This window comes from Hypanus sabinus, chromosome X1 (assembly GCF_030144855.1).
Source record: "Hypanus sabinus isolate sHypSab1 chromosome X1, sHypSab1.hap1, whole genome shotgun sequence".
Taxonomy (NCBI): Eukaryota; Metazoa; Chordata; class Chondrichthyes; order Myliobatiformes; family Dasyatidae; genus Hypanus; species Hypanus sabinus.
The window spans coordinates 25,340,841-25,355,029 of NC_082738.1; the positions used below are offsets into that span (position 1 = coordinate 25,340,841).

The 14,189-nt window shown below is 45.1% G+C and overlaps 1 protein-coding gene across 1 annotated transcript in view; it reads left to right on the forward strand.

Moving 5' to 3' along the window:
* The first annotated feature begins 1,041 nt into the window (after positions 1-1,041).
* Positions 1,042-14,189, forward strand: part of LOC132384712 (zinc finger protein GLI1-like) — a 219,245-nt gene continuing 206,097 nt past the window's right edge. The window contains exon 1 of the mRNA XM_059956100.1: positions 1,042-1,439. The gene's annotated coding sequence lies outside the window, so the exon portion shown is untranslated. The remainder of the gene's footprint in view (positions 1,440-14,189) is intronic.

The window sequence follows — 14,189 nt, forward strand, 5'->3', positions numbered from 1 at the left end:
TGGAGAGGATGTTTCCTATGGTGGGGGTAACTAGAACTAGAGGGCACAGCCTCAAAATTGAGGTGCGACCTCTTAGAACAGATGTAACGAAGAATTTATTTTAGCCAGAGTGTAGTGAATTTGCGGAATGCTCTGCTACAAACTGCAGTGGACCCCAAGGCTGTGGGTATATTTAAAGCGGAAATTGTTAATTTCCTGATTGGTCAGAGCATCAGAGGATATGGTGAGTGGGCGGGTGTTGGGGTTGAGTGGGATCTGGGATCAGCCATGATGGAATGGGCTGAATGGCCTAATTCTGCTCCTGTGTCTTGTGGTTTTATGGACTCAATGAGTTCTTCCAGTGTTTCTGTTTTTGTGTCAAAGCCCAGCATCTGCAGTCATAATGGTTTTCTAAAATCAAGAATGGGTGCCTTGGAAAATGAGCAAAGTTTGGACAGGCTGGGCTTGTATCTGCTGCAGGAAGAGCAGGAAGGGTCTTGACACTGCATGGGGAGATCATATTCCTTTTGTTGGATAATCTAGAATTATGGGGGTGGTCACGATTTAAGTCGCCCATCTAAAGCAGAGATGAGCTAATTTATTTTTCTCTTTCAGGCAGCCATGAGTCTTTGAAAATCTTTTCAGGCAGATCCAGATAGACTCTTGATAAGCAGGGAAGAGAAGGGTTACGCTGGATGTGTGGGAATGCAGAAATGAAATCAGATCAGCCGTGATGTTAAATGGCAAGGCAGGCTCGAGGGGCCGAGTGGCCTCTCCTGCTCCTCAATCGCCTCACCGTACGTAAGGAATACACACACACAGGAAAGCTCGCCGAGCAACGATTAGTAATTCTGACGATTCCTGCCGGTTGATCCAGTCCAGGATTTGGCAGTGTCCCTGGGCATGTGAAGAACTGAGACTCTCTCGGGCTCTGTATCACAGCCATAGGGATGAGACCACAGATGGAGTTTCGACTTCAATCAGAAACCCAAATTACTTCAAAACAATTTCAAAACTTTCTGATACTTTATTTTGTTCTTAATCGGAATACGCGAAGAACGAGCAAAAAGGTAACTAGCAGAATGATTTAAAAAGGAACGGAAAAAGTCTGAAAGGATACATAAGAAAATGCAAGCTCTTTAACTTCCGACACCAGGGTGGTCGAAGAGAAGGAATATTTATAACATAAGGGTTTAATGATCGCTGAGAACCCTTAACGTGCCTGACTCTGGGAGAGGCAACTTTTATTTTCAAATGCTGGATGTTATCGAAGAGGAAAAAAAACTGAAATTTGATTTTTTAAAATTATTTTGTGTGGTCTCTTGTGCTGTCATTAAGAATTTTTTGACGCGTTCCGCTTCATGACTCTCTGGGTCATATTCGAGAGAGACTTCAGTCTTTCAGATCAGATTACTACTACCGACCTATTCCTCATTTTATTCTCCTAGGAGTTTTACAAGGTATTTCAGAGATTTCTATTATTGTTATTTCGCTGTTTTCTGATTGCAAAAATAAACTCTTGTCTTAAACTGAGGTTACAGGCGGAATGCAATTGTTATTAGTCTTTGAAGTACATTCCTGAACTTATTTAATGGAAACTCATAAATAATTATGCAACACTGTGAATCTCTCTGAAATTCTATGCATTCGCCCCGAAGTTATTTTTACAATGTCGAGAAAATCAACTCACTAAAAAAAATGCCACACCGTTATCTTTACTTTTTTTGGCTATTGTTATACTTGATTTTTTTTTCATTTCAATGTCCACCCGGACACTAAATTGTGCCCCCCTCATTTATAGCTGTCGGTTTAACGGGGCGAAAATATAAATGATAGCATAAGACAGGAAGTGGTTTAGTTTGAAGAAAATTACAGGTGATAAAGAAAGCAATAGATTTAAACGAACGAAAGGGTTGCAGAAAAGATTAGATTACAATTAGCAACAATTTTTTTTCATAAGTTCTTTTGTGTAAATGCTGATATTTCTAAACAAAACTCGGATTTGAGAAATGTTTTCATTACTAACCGGGACCACAGAGACCGGTGAGGTGCTCCTCCCATAAAGGCTCTGCGATTGTTTTGGTGGGGTTTAATTCGTGATACTGTTGCATTGTATTTTTAATTGGTGTTTCTTTTAGTTGTTTGTGGATGGATTTGGCGCTAAGTTTTTTTTGAATGGATTTTTGTGCCTGGTATCCCCCCTTCAGCTCTCGCCAGTCATTAGATCAGTCTTGTAGAAGATCCTCGGAACTTTTCCAAGTTGCTGACGGCGAACGAAATCCAACCCCGTTGCTTCACCGCGCTTCCTTGTTGCGCCTCTTTTATGCCAGTTTGTGCTTGGACGCGAATATCCCCAACAGCAAAGGGCAGTTGGTCGCCACTCCATCTTTATCGGAAGGAGTAACGTCTGGTTCATATTGTCAGTTGTCGAGCAACTTTAAACCAAGTAAATGGGGTGATTGCAGCTAATGGGATATAATGGTAGTCATTCAGGGGATTACGATTTAATTTGAATAAAACTTCTTTTGAGCCCTAAGGTTTCATCGCTTCCCGATTACTTTGGGAGCTCCCTGATCCAAGTTGGGAAGAGGAGGGGTGCATTGATAGTTCCCAGAATCAAACTAAGAACTGGAGTTTGAGCAATCTCCCCATTAGGAAAATGCGTTTGATTGGACATAAATAGAAACGGGGCAGGCCATTCATCCCCTCGAGTATCTTCCGCCATTCATCCGGATCATGGTTTACTTCCGACTTGGTGTCACCGGATGAGGAAGAGCTGTACTAATCCCACCTGAAATTTTCGGAGAGAACCTGGCCGGGGGATCAACGGGGCTGGGAATATTTCAGATCAGTGTTGATGGAGGCTGGTTTTGGCCAGAGTTTGAAACTGGGTGCTGCCTGGTGCGAGGGGCCGAAATGGAAGTGTAGACGAATGGCCCAGGACTGCACTTGTGACAACCAAACTGAATGGGTTGCAGGTAACGTTGCCCTGCCACCAAGATTCGGACTACAGAAGCGGCGGGGTGTAGTGTCAGCTCCCGCTCTTGTTCTAGGCTCCGATATTGGGGTGGCTCTTCTGCTATTGGGGCAGAAGGTTGGCCCAGCTCCAGAGTGTTAAATGGGGAACCCGGGCTGATGCTGTGAGAACGTTGCACTGTGAGGGTCTCAGATGTTGGGCCCAAGCCCTGTTTGTTTTCGTACCTGCGTGCACCGGAAGATCCCATGGATGGGGAGGGAAAGTCCCGTTGTGTCCTGTCCCAGGGATTATTCATCACTAAATCCATTGCGTTTCTGAGATTAAGATGTGCTCCAAGTGACTGAAGGAAGTTTTGCACTACAACCAGAGGGCATAGGTTGAAGTTCAGGGGTCAGAGGTTGGGAGGAGATCTGAGGATGCTTTGCTCCCAAAGGGCGATCTGGGGCACACTGCCTGAGGGGGTGGTGGAGGCAGAGACTCTCACAGGATCGAGGAACCGTCTGGACGAGTACTTGAGTGCTGGTGAATGGAATTAGGTTTTGTGAGTATTTAATGGGCAGAACGGGCATGGTGAGCCAAACGGCCTGTTTTCGTGACTATAACAGTGACCACCGCATGATAGGCCTTCAGATTCCGTGATAGGCGCTGTCTGTGTAAATGCACATCTTTCTTCACTATGATGTTTTTTAGATTAATCCTTTAAAGTGAAAGGTATTCTAGAGAGGTCCCTATAACTGTACATGTCATATTGCCCTAACATGATTATTTTTAATCTGATTATAATTTAGTGATGTCTATTTAAGAAGCACTACACTTAATGATCTGTCGAATGGATAAAATTAGCCATATATAAACACTCACTATTATTCTGCTACCATTTATTTTTCTATTATATTTTGTGAGGCCACAATATGTTTCCTGAGGGAGATGTTGCCTACTGTTCTACACTCTGTGAACCTGAGAGTTTTGTTTATTTGCCTGCGTGCTCAGTATTGCAAGGGCACAAAATATAAGTATCTGCTCCAGTCCCACTGGAATTCATGCTTTCCATGAAATGTCCTCAGGGTGGTGGCGTGGGAATGGTCAGAATTTAATCCATGTGCCTGAGACGGTGGACTGGTCTTTACTGGCTCCTTCTCCTGTCAGATCTCCTTATTCATAGTTGCCCTTAGGGGCTGTCTCACCACTGCTTCCAGCCCCCCCCCCCCAATAATGGCAACCAATATGGATGGCAGAGTCTTCGCCCTCCTGGCTGGTTATGTCACCAGCTCTGCCCTACACTGAGTAGCACAAAGGTACTGCTCCTCATCCCTCCCCAGTCACCTGGGCTATTAATTGAAACCCATCTCTTTGACTTGCTTATAGTCTTGCCCTGTATCCTTGGCCCTCTGGATTTCTAGTGTTAGTGGACCAGGACCTCAGAGGTCTGAGCTAATAATCCAAAGAAAACAAGTTCAAATTCCACCATGGAAATCTGAGTATTTCAATTCAGGTTTATTTGTTCAGTTTTTTGGATCTGGCCATCTCAGCATTTATTGCCTGTCCCTAATTACCCTTGGGAATGTGGGGGTGAGCTGCCCTCTTGAACTGCTGCAGCCCTTTTGGTGATGATTCCACCACAGAGCTGTAGGGGAGGGAGTTCCAGGGTTTAGATCTAGTGACAATGGAGGAATGGTGATATATTTCCAAGTCAGGCTGGTGATTGTCTGGGAGGGGAACCTGTAGGTGGTGGTAGTCACCTACACTAGCCACCTTGTCCTTTTTGGTGGTAGGGGGTGGCAAATTTGGGAGGTGCTGTCAGAGCAGCCTGGGTGAATGACTGCAGTGTGTTTTGTAGACAGTGGACTCGGCAGCCACTGTTGTGGAGGGAGTGAATGTTTAGGGTACTGATCAAGTGGGCTGCCTTGTCTTGCATGGTACTGATCTTCTTGAGTTGCTGGAGCTGTACTCATTCAGACAAGTGGAGAGTGTTCCATCACACTCCGGTCTTGTGCCTTGCTGATATTGTTGGAGTGTCAGGAGGTGAGTCATTGCCTGACACTGCTCTTATAGCAGTGGTATTTGTGTGTCCCACCAATTGGTCTTCTTCTCAAAAGCCAGCCCTCGGATGTTGATGGAGAGGGACTTGGTGATGGTGATTCTAGTGAATGGCAAAAGTAGCTGACAAGACTCTCTCTTGTTGGTGATGGTCATTGTCTTCAAATAAACTGATTAGCAGAAAAATGGGTTACTCACCTGTACTGTGCTGAATGACTCCATGCTGCTAGTTGGTTCTTGAGATGACTTGTGATGGCTCTGGTACAGGTGAGTAACCCATTTCAGGGGTAGTGGGACTGCACTCACTAATGGCCAGAGCAGTCTAGGGCAGGGATACTTCCTTTCTCTAAGCACACTGGCAACATTTGGCTTTTGTGATAAGCAGGCAGCTTCAGTTTTACATTCACTGAAAGCAGTTTTCTGCTAATTAGTTTATTTATCCCTCTCAGACAGTGTGCCCCAGATCACCCTTTTGGGGACAAAGCATCCTCAGATCTCCTCCGAACCTCTGACCCCTGAACTTCAACCTATGCCCTCTGGTTGTGGTGCGAGACTTCCTTCTTCACCACCCTGTCTACTATGTCATCACTTTCAGTGAACTATGCTTTTATTCCTAGCTTTAATTGGGAGCATATCAGAGAGGACTCCTAATGGTGGTAAACAAACCTACCTATGGCTTCCATACCTCTAGAAAGAGTAACAGTGAAGCAATGAACAAAAGTAAAACTCCAAGAATAAAATGGATCCACTCTTCCCTCAGAGTTCCTCAGACTATCACTTTATGGGGGAGGTTGCGGGCAGTGCCATTGGTTCCCTTGAAAATTCCGGCCATTTCCCTTAAATGTGCTCCCAATCATATGAACACAGGTATAGCAGCTCTGAAGAAGCAGGTACAACTTCACCAAAATCCCATTGTGTAGCAGTGCAGCTGGAGAAGCTCCATATTTTCCTATGGCATACAATATTTGCTCCACCACATCTAAGGCAACTCAGACCAGTCCTGTTCTGCACTACTTTACCTGAGCACTTGGGCTCATTTACAGCAGCCCATTAACCCGCTGACTAGCACGTCTTTGGGATGTGGGAGGAGACCCATCCAGAGTCATTTGGAGAATGTGCAGACTTCACATGGACAGCACTGGAGGTTGGGCTTACTCTGTGCCACTGTGTCCTTCAATGGCTTCAACTAATGGACGATCAGCAGTCCTACACGGCCTAGCCTAGCTGGAAATCCATTCAACATGGGATTGCACCAGTTGGTTGGGGCAAGATGTGGACCCAGCTAACAGGGTCCAGTCCAGGGAAGGAATCTGTACCACCCCTCCCACCCCCAGCCCAAATAACCCAGTGCCCTGTTGGAGATTTGCATCTCAGTGGTACTGAGGCAGCAAACTGTGGCTCTCACAATTCAGCACTGGCTCTCCAGTGCTGTGCTTTGGACAGATGATACAACGATTGGTGGCATTGCGGTTGGTGCAGATGGTTACCAAAGAATACGGCAGGTCATTGATCAGTTGCAGATATGAGTGGGGGGTGGGAGCGAGAAATAGCAGATGGAGTCTAACCTGGACAAGTGTGAGGTGCTGCACTTTGAAAGATCAAATGTAAAGGGATAATACACAGTTAGCAGCAGGGCCCTTATCAGTGTTGATGTGCAGAGGGATCTTGGGATCCAAGTCCTTGGCTCCCTGAAAGTGGCTACACAGGTTGATAGGCTGGTAACGAAGGTGTATGAAATGCTTGCTTTTATTAGTTGAGGCACTTAGTTCAAGAGTCAGGAAATTATGTTGGAACTCTGGTCAGGCTGCATCTGGAGTCTTGCATTCAGTTGCCGCATTGTAAGAAGGCTGTAGAGGCTTTGGAGAGGATGCAGAAGAGGTTCACCAGGATGCTGCCTAGATTAGAGGGTATGAGCTATTAGGAGAGGTTGGACAAACTTGGTTTTTTTTTGAAGCATCAGAGGCTGAGAAGAGATCCGATAGAAGTTTATAAAATTATGAAAGGCATAGACAGTCGGTGTCCTTATCTCACGGTCAAAATATCTAATACTAAAAGACTTGCATTTAGCGTGTGTGGTGATAAGTTCAAAGGAGATGTGCAGGGCAAGTTTTTTTACACAGAGGGGTGGGTGCCTGGAATGCACTGCCAGGGTGGTGGTGGAGGCAAATACCAGAGACATTCAAGAGACTCTTAGACAGGCCCACGAATGGGGGGGGATATGGGCCAAAGTGCAGGCAGAAGGAATTAGTTAAATTAGACCGCACAAAATGTTGGGCCAAATGGCCTGTTCCTGTGCCATACTATTCAATGTTCTCTGTGTTAGAGGCCCCCAGATGGAGGTGCAAGATCTCCCCGTACAATTCTAAGCTCTCCCCAGTGTACAACCCAACATTTACCCCACTTTCAACATTACAAAACCAGATGACCTGGTTGATGTTACTTTGCTGCTTGTGGGATCTTGCTGTGCACACATTATATGCCTTGCTTCTGACATTACAGTGGCAACTGATCATCAAGATACCTCACCGGCTGTAACCCGTAGTGGGATAGATTCGCATCTCTCCTTTTCACGCTTGGCTCTTTGTGTCTGAGCCTGACATGTTATTGCTCTTGTAATTTATGTTTACAGCAGTAACTTGTTCTTTGTGACATTACCATTTCAGTGCCAGCCTCCTGAATCACTGTATGTGACACCCCCAGGTCAGATCAGCAGAAGCAACAACTGATCCCTGTCTTAAGGGACCAATGTTAAAGAAACAGGCCACGGTGCAAAATCAATCATTTTGTGTAAGTTGTGGATGTTTCTTCTCTGTCTCTCCCTCCTCTTGGGGACCTGCAGAGCAGGAAGGGGACCTGCTTATTTTGCCCTTCTCTCTTACCCATGGAGAGTGAATAATGATCACTGAGACTGGGTCACTCAGCAAACACTGGGAATCCAAGGCTGCACCTTAAACCTTAGAATCATGGAGTCATAGAACACAGGAACAGGAACTTTAGCTCACCGAGTTTGTTGATGCATTTGCATCAACCCTACACTGATCCTATTTTATTCTCCCACATTCCCGTCCACTACTTCTCACCCGCACACTCCAGGACAAAGGACAGTGGTAAATAACCCTACTGACCCGCTGTCTTTGGGATGTGGGATGAAACTGGGGGTATCTCATGCAGTTGCAGGGAGAATGGGCAGTATTTTGCTTTTGAAAAAGCTCCCACTCTCATTTGAAGGCAATGAGCGCCTTGCCTTTGTGAGGTCCACGTGTGTTTAGGCGAGCTAGCCAGCCTTGACTGGTGGCAGTCACACACCCACTCGGTCCTTGTGGCCTCATGGGTGCGGGGCACCATTATTAATGTGACAGATTTTCCTGTGAATCTTCGTTCTAGCATGTTTTCAGGCATAATCCAATGCACACCCCATGGTGCCCACCTCAACCTCTGGAAAATGGGCTGGTTTCTGTGATGGACTGTGCTGTGTTTACAGCTCTCTGCAGTTTCTTACAGTCTTGGGCAGAGCAGTTGCCATACCAAGCTGCAATGCATCTGGATTGGATGCTTTCCATGGTGCATCGATGATGACCAAAGGGGACATGCTGAATTTCCTTAACCTTAGTCAATCATCTCTACCTCAGACAGGTATGGATTCCACCCCAGAGATACAAGAGATTAATATCACCAGATGTGCACATTGAAAAATCAGAAGATCAGAATTAGGTTTATTATCACTGGCATGTGACGTGAAATTTGTTAACTTAGCAGCAGCAGTTCAATGCAATACATAATCCAACAGAGAAAATAAATAATAATAAATAAAATAAAATGTAAAAAATAAGTAAATCAATTACGTATATTGAAAGATTTAAAAGAATGTGCAAAAACAGAAACTCTGTATATTAAAAATAGAGAGGTAGTGTCCAAAGCTTCAATGTCCATTTAGGAATCGGATGGCAGAGGGGAAGAAGCTGTTCCTGAATTGCTGAGTGTGTGCCTTCAGGTTTCTGTATCTCCTACCCCCACCCCAAACCAGACAGTGATGCAGCCTGTCAGAATTCTCTCCATGGTACATCTATAGAAGTTTTTGAGTGTATTTGTTGACATACCAAATCTCTTCAAACTCGTAATGAAGTATAGCCGCCGTCTTGCCTTCTTGATAACTACATCGATATGTTGGGACCAGGTTAGATCCTCAGCAATCTTGACACCCAGGAACTTGAAACTGCTCACTCTCTCCACTTCTGATCCCTCTATGAGGATTGGTATGTGTTCCTTTGTCTTACCCTTCCTGAAGTCCACAATCAGCTCTTTCGTCTCACTGACGTTGAGTGCCAGGTTGTTGCTGCGGCATCATTCCACTAGTTGGCAATCTCACTCCTGCACGTCCTCTCGTCACCACCTGAGATTCTACCAACAATGGTTGTATCATGGTAAATTTATAGATGGTATTTGAGCTATGCCTAGTCACACAGTCATGGGTATAGAGAAAGTAGAGCAGTGGGCTAAGCACACACCCCTGAGGTGCGGCAGTGTTGATTGTCAGCGAGGAGGATATGTTATCACCAATCCGCACAGATTGTGGTCTTCCAGTTAGGAAGTCGAGGATCCAAAACATCCAGCGAGTGGCAGTTATGTGGGTGTAAATGAGAGAGGTCAGAGGAGAACGGCCAGACTGGTTCAAGCTGACAGGAAGGCAACAGTAACTCAAATACCCTGTGTCACAACAGTGGTGTGCAGAAGAGCATCTCTGAATGCACAGGTTCTGCAACTTCTCAATCAGGATTGTGGGAATGATGGTATTAAATGCTGAGCTATAGTCGATAAACAACATCCTGACGTAGGTGTTTGTGTTGTCCAGGTGGTCTAAAGCCATGTGGAGAGACATTGAGATTGCATCTGCCATTGATCTATTGTGGCGATATGCAAATTGCAAAAGGTCCAAGTCTTTGTTGAGGCAGGAGTTCTGTTTAGTCGTAACCAAAAATTGTTAAGATAGAACCATTGCATTGAATGATAATGGGCCATATAAACCTTATTGATGTTTCTGGATGGAGAATGATTTAAAGGGACAGCCACAAGTAAAGAACAAAACAGTGTTGCATCGTGTTTGTTGGGGAAGTGAATTGTTTGCTGATTATGTAGAATGATGGATATTTTTTCATGATTTGTGAGTGTTGCATCATGTCACTTGATATTTCTACATGAAGTGTGGGATTGCTATCAGGGTTGGAACTAGGAGCAACTCATCTGTTTGAGCTTGATAGCAATTCGCACAGGATTTTGCCAGTTGTACAACTCACATTCAGTCAGGCTGACGCAGTAATCCGGATCGCCTAACTCTTCCTAATATCCAACTGCACACATTTCCTATCTCCCCAAACTCTACCAGTTTCACAACCCTCTGAAATCCATGATATCTCCCAGCTGACACCTGGGTTTGAACTTGACCTTGGGTGCTGCCTGTGTGGGGTTCTCATGTTCTTCATGACCAGGTGGGTTTCACCTTGGTTCTCTGCTTTCCTCCCACATCCTAAAGACATGCTTGTCAGAGGGGTTGGACACTGTAAATTGCCCCCTCCCCAGTGTGAGCAGAATTTGAGGGTTTGCATGTTGATGTGAACGTGGGGAGAATAGGTTACAGGGAAAGTTCGTGGCAGATGGGATTGCCCTGAGGTGGCCTCCTTGTCTGTCATCTGAGACCATTTTATTAAATACACCTATACACCAGCTTGTTAATGCGAGCATCTGATCAGCCAGTCATTGCAGCAACTCAAAACATAAAAGCATGCAGATGTGGTCAAGGGGTTCAGTTGTTCTTCAGATCAAACATCAGAATGGGGATGAAATGTTATCTAAGTGACTTTGACCGTGGAATAATTGTTGGTGTCAGATGGGGTGGTTTGAGTATCTCAGAAACTGCTGATCTCCTGGGATTTTCACACACAACAGTCTCCAGAGAATGGTGCAAGAAATGACAAAAACAACATTCAGTGAGCGGCAGTTCTGTGGGAGAAAATGCCTTGTTACTGAGGGAGGTCAGAGGAGAATGGCCAGACTGGTTCAAGCTGACAGGAAGGCAACAGTAACTCAAATAACCATGTGTGACAACAGTGGTGTGCAGAAGAGCATCTCTGAATGCACATGTTGAACTTTGAAGTGGATGGGCTACGACAACAGAAGGCACCTAACAAAGTGGCCGTTGAGTGTAGTTCTGGGCTCTCGTATAATCTCTCATTCCCCACCATTAGTGACCATACCTTGACATGCTAAGGCACTAGACTCTATTCCTTTAAAACTAATGACAAAGCTTTGGATTGTTTGCCCTGTTATATCTTCATTGTCAAACATTATTTGGTAACACTCCTGGAAATCATTCTGGGAAACATGGTTGTGAGTTCCATGCTCTCCAGCCATTATTTTGTAGTGTCTAGATGGACACTAAATATTTCTCCAGTTCATGGTGCAACAGACTGCAGGTGCTGGAATCTGGAACAATTGTTTTGGGTCCTGTCACCTACCAGCTCTTGCCCCACCACTTCCCCTCACCTCTTTCTATTGACTAACTTGCCACTACTCTTTCAGTCCAATTGAAGGATCTCAATCTGAAACATCAACCATCTATTTTCCTCCTCAGGTGCTGCCTGAACAGTTGAGTTCCTTCAGCAGCTCATTCTCTCCCCAGCTGATCTTTAGCCATTGCTCACCAGGTGATGTCCAATTAGTGGTCTGTCCATTGGTGATAATAATACACAATTTGTCCTGGTACCTACAGGACTTGACTGATGTATCTTTCCTGAAATTAAAAGTACTTTCTCTCAAAGATAAGTGACTGAGTTTCCTGCAGAAATTGTCAGTTCCCACAGTTGACAGAGCAAAGGATTGTTCTGTTTGCTTCCACTGACTGCTGTGTTGATTTTGTATCTAATTGTTCCTACCACTTCCTTTCGTGATGCAGCTACTTTTCCAAGTCTAGTTCTGCTCCAGCTAAGTTGGCTTCAGTGTTGTGCTGACTCGCTCTCTGTTGTATAGCGCCCTCTCTGTGGCTGGCACTGTTCTGGGTTTAGGTTTACACACCATTGCTGTCCGTCCCTTTGAACATTTTGCCTCTTTACAGGAACGGGCATGCAGTGAGTGGCTTGTAGCAAGATGCCATGCTGCTGTCATTCATGCAGAGTAGATCTTGGTTCAGGAACAGAGCTCTCACTGACAAATAGCCAGCTGATGATCAGTGCAGCCATACTTGTGCCCAGTGGGGGATGGAATTTGCAAACTAATGCAATCACCAAGACTTTGCACGCCCAGTAAATTAAACTGAATCTGTTTGCCATTTAAGTCACATACAAATCTATCCTAGAGAACACAAAGTTGCAACGACTGGGAAAACTCCTATATTGTCACTGAATGGTTCTCCTAACCCTTGCAAAATGTCACTCAGGACAGGAGCAGGCCATTCAGCCCATTGTGTCAGTGCTGACCACTAAGTACCCATCCACACTGATCCCATTTACCAGCTGTGAGTCCATAGACTTCCTTGGCAATTCAGGTGCTCTTCAAGGTATTTCTTAATTGTAGCGAGAGCCCGTGCCTCCACCACCCTCTCAGGCAGTGTATTCCAGATCACAACCACCTCCTTGTTGGAAGAATTCTCCTTGGACCTCTTCTAAATCTTTTACTCCTCACTAGTGCCTCTGATCTTGGAAACTTTTGTCAAGGGGAAATGTTTCTTACTATCTACCCTATCAATGCCTCTCAAAGTTGTACACCTCTACCAGGCCCCCCCCCCCTCAGCCTCCTCAACTTCAGGAAAATTGAACTCGGCCTGTCCTGTCTCACCTCATAATGGAAATACTCCATCCCAAGCAGCATTCTGGGAAATCTCCTTTACACCCTCTCTAGTGTGATTACAGCTTTCCTACAGTGTGCTGACTAGAACTCTGCACAGTCCTCCAGCTGAGATCTGATTAATGTCTTCTAAAGCTGTACCATAACTTCCCCGCTCTTATACTCTCTGACCTCACTAATAAAGGCAAGTGTCCCATGTGCCTTCTTTACCAACTTATGCACTTCTGGTGTCACATTCAGGAATCCTTGGACTTGTGCACTGAAGTCCCACTGATCATCAATACTCCATAGGTAACGGCAATTCAAGCTATATGCGCTACCCGTATTAGTCCTCCCAAAGTCTATCACGCCTTGTGTTTATCAGGACTCCATCTGCACTGCTCCATCCATCATATCAACTAATTGATATACCGTATCTTACCTACCATCCGCTCATCCTCACAATGACATGAGTGATCTTTGCGCACTCCTATGTCTCCCGACAATCCTTTGGTCTCAGTATCTGAAGATGATATGTGGGCTGCTTTCAAGAGAATGAATCCAAGGAAAGCATCCGGTCTGGATGGAGCACCTGGTCGAGTGCTGAACAACTGGCTGGTGTATTCATGGATATCTTCAACCTCTCTCTCCGGCACTTCAAGCAGGCTTCGATCATACCAGTGCCCAAGAAGAGTATGGTACCCTGTCTAAATGACAGTCACCCAGAGGCACTTACATCCATGGTGATGAAGTGTTTTGAGAGGCTGGTGTTGAAGTACATCATTTCCTGTTTGGCATCTCGGATCCACTCCAACCCACCAACCGAAACAACAGGTCTACAGCAGCTGTTACATCATTGGCTCTTCACATTATCTTGGAACATCTGGGAAACAAATATGCATACATCAGGATGCTCTTTATTGATAACAGCTCAACATTTAACACCTTCATCCCCTCAAAATTGATCAGTAAACTCCAAGACCTGGGTGTCATTATTTCAAAGGACCTGTCCTGGACCCACCATATAAATATAATTGTGAAGCAAGCACAACAGCACCTCTACTTCCTCAAGAGTCTGCCAAGATTCGGCATGTCATAAAATCTGGACAAACTTTTATAGATGTGTGGTGGAAAGTGTGCTGACTGGCTGCATTACAACCTGGAATGGGAAGACCAATGCCTTTGAGTGGAAAATCCTACAAAAGGTAGTGGATTCAGCGCAGAACATCACAGGTAAAACCCTCCCGACCATTGAGCACATCTACATGAAATGCTGTCGTAGAAAAGCAGCATCCATCATCAAAGATACTCACCACCCAGGCCATGCTCTTCTCTCACTGCTGCCATCAGGCAGAAGGTTCAAGTGCCCCAGGACTTGCACTAC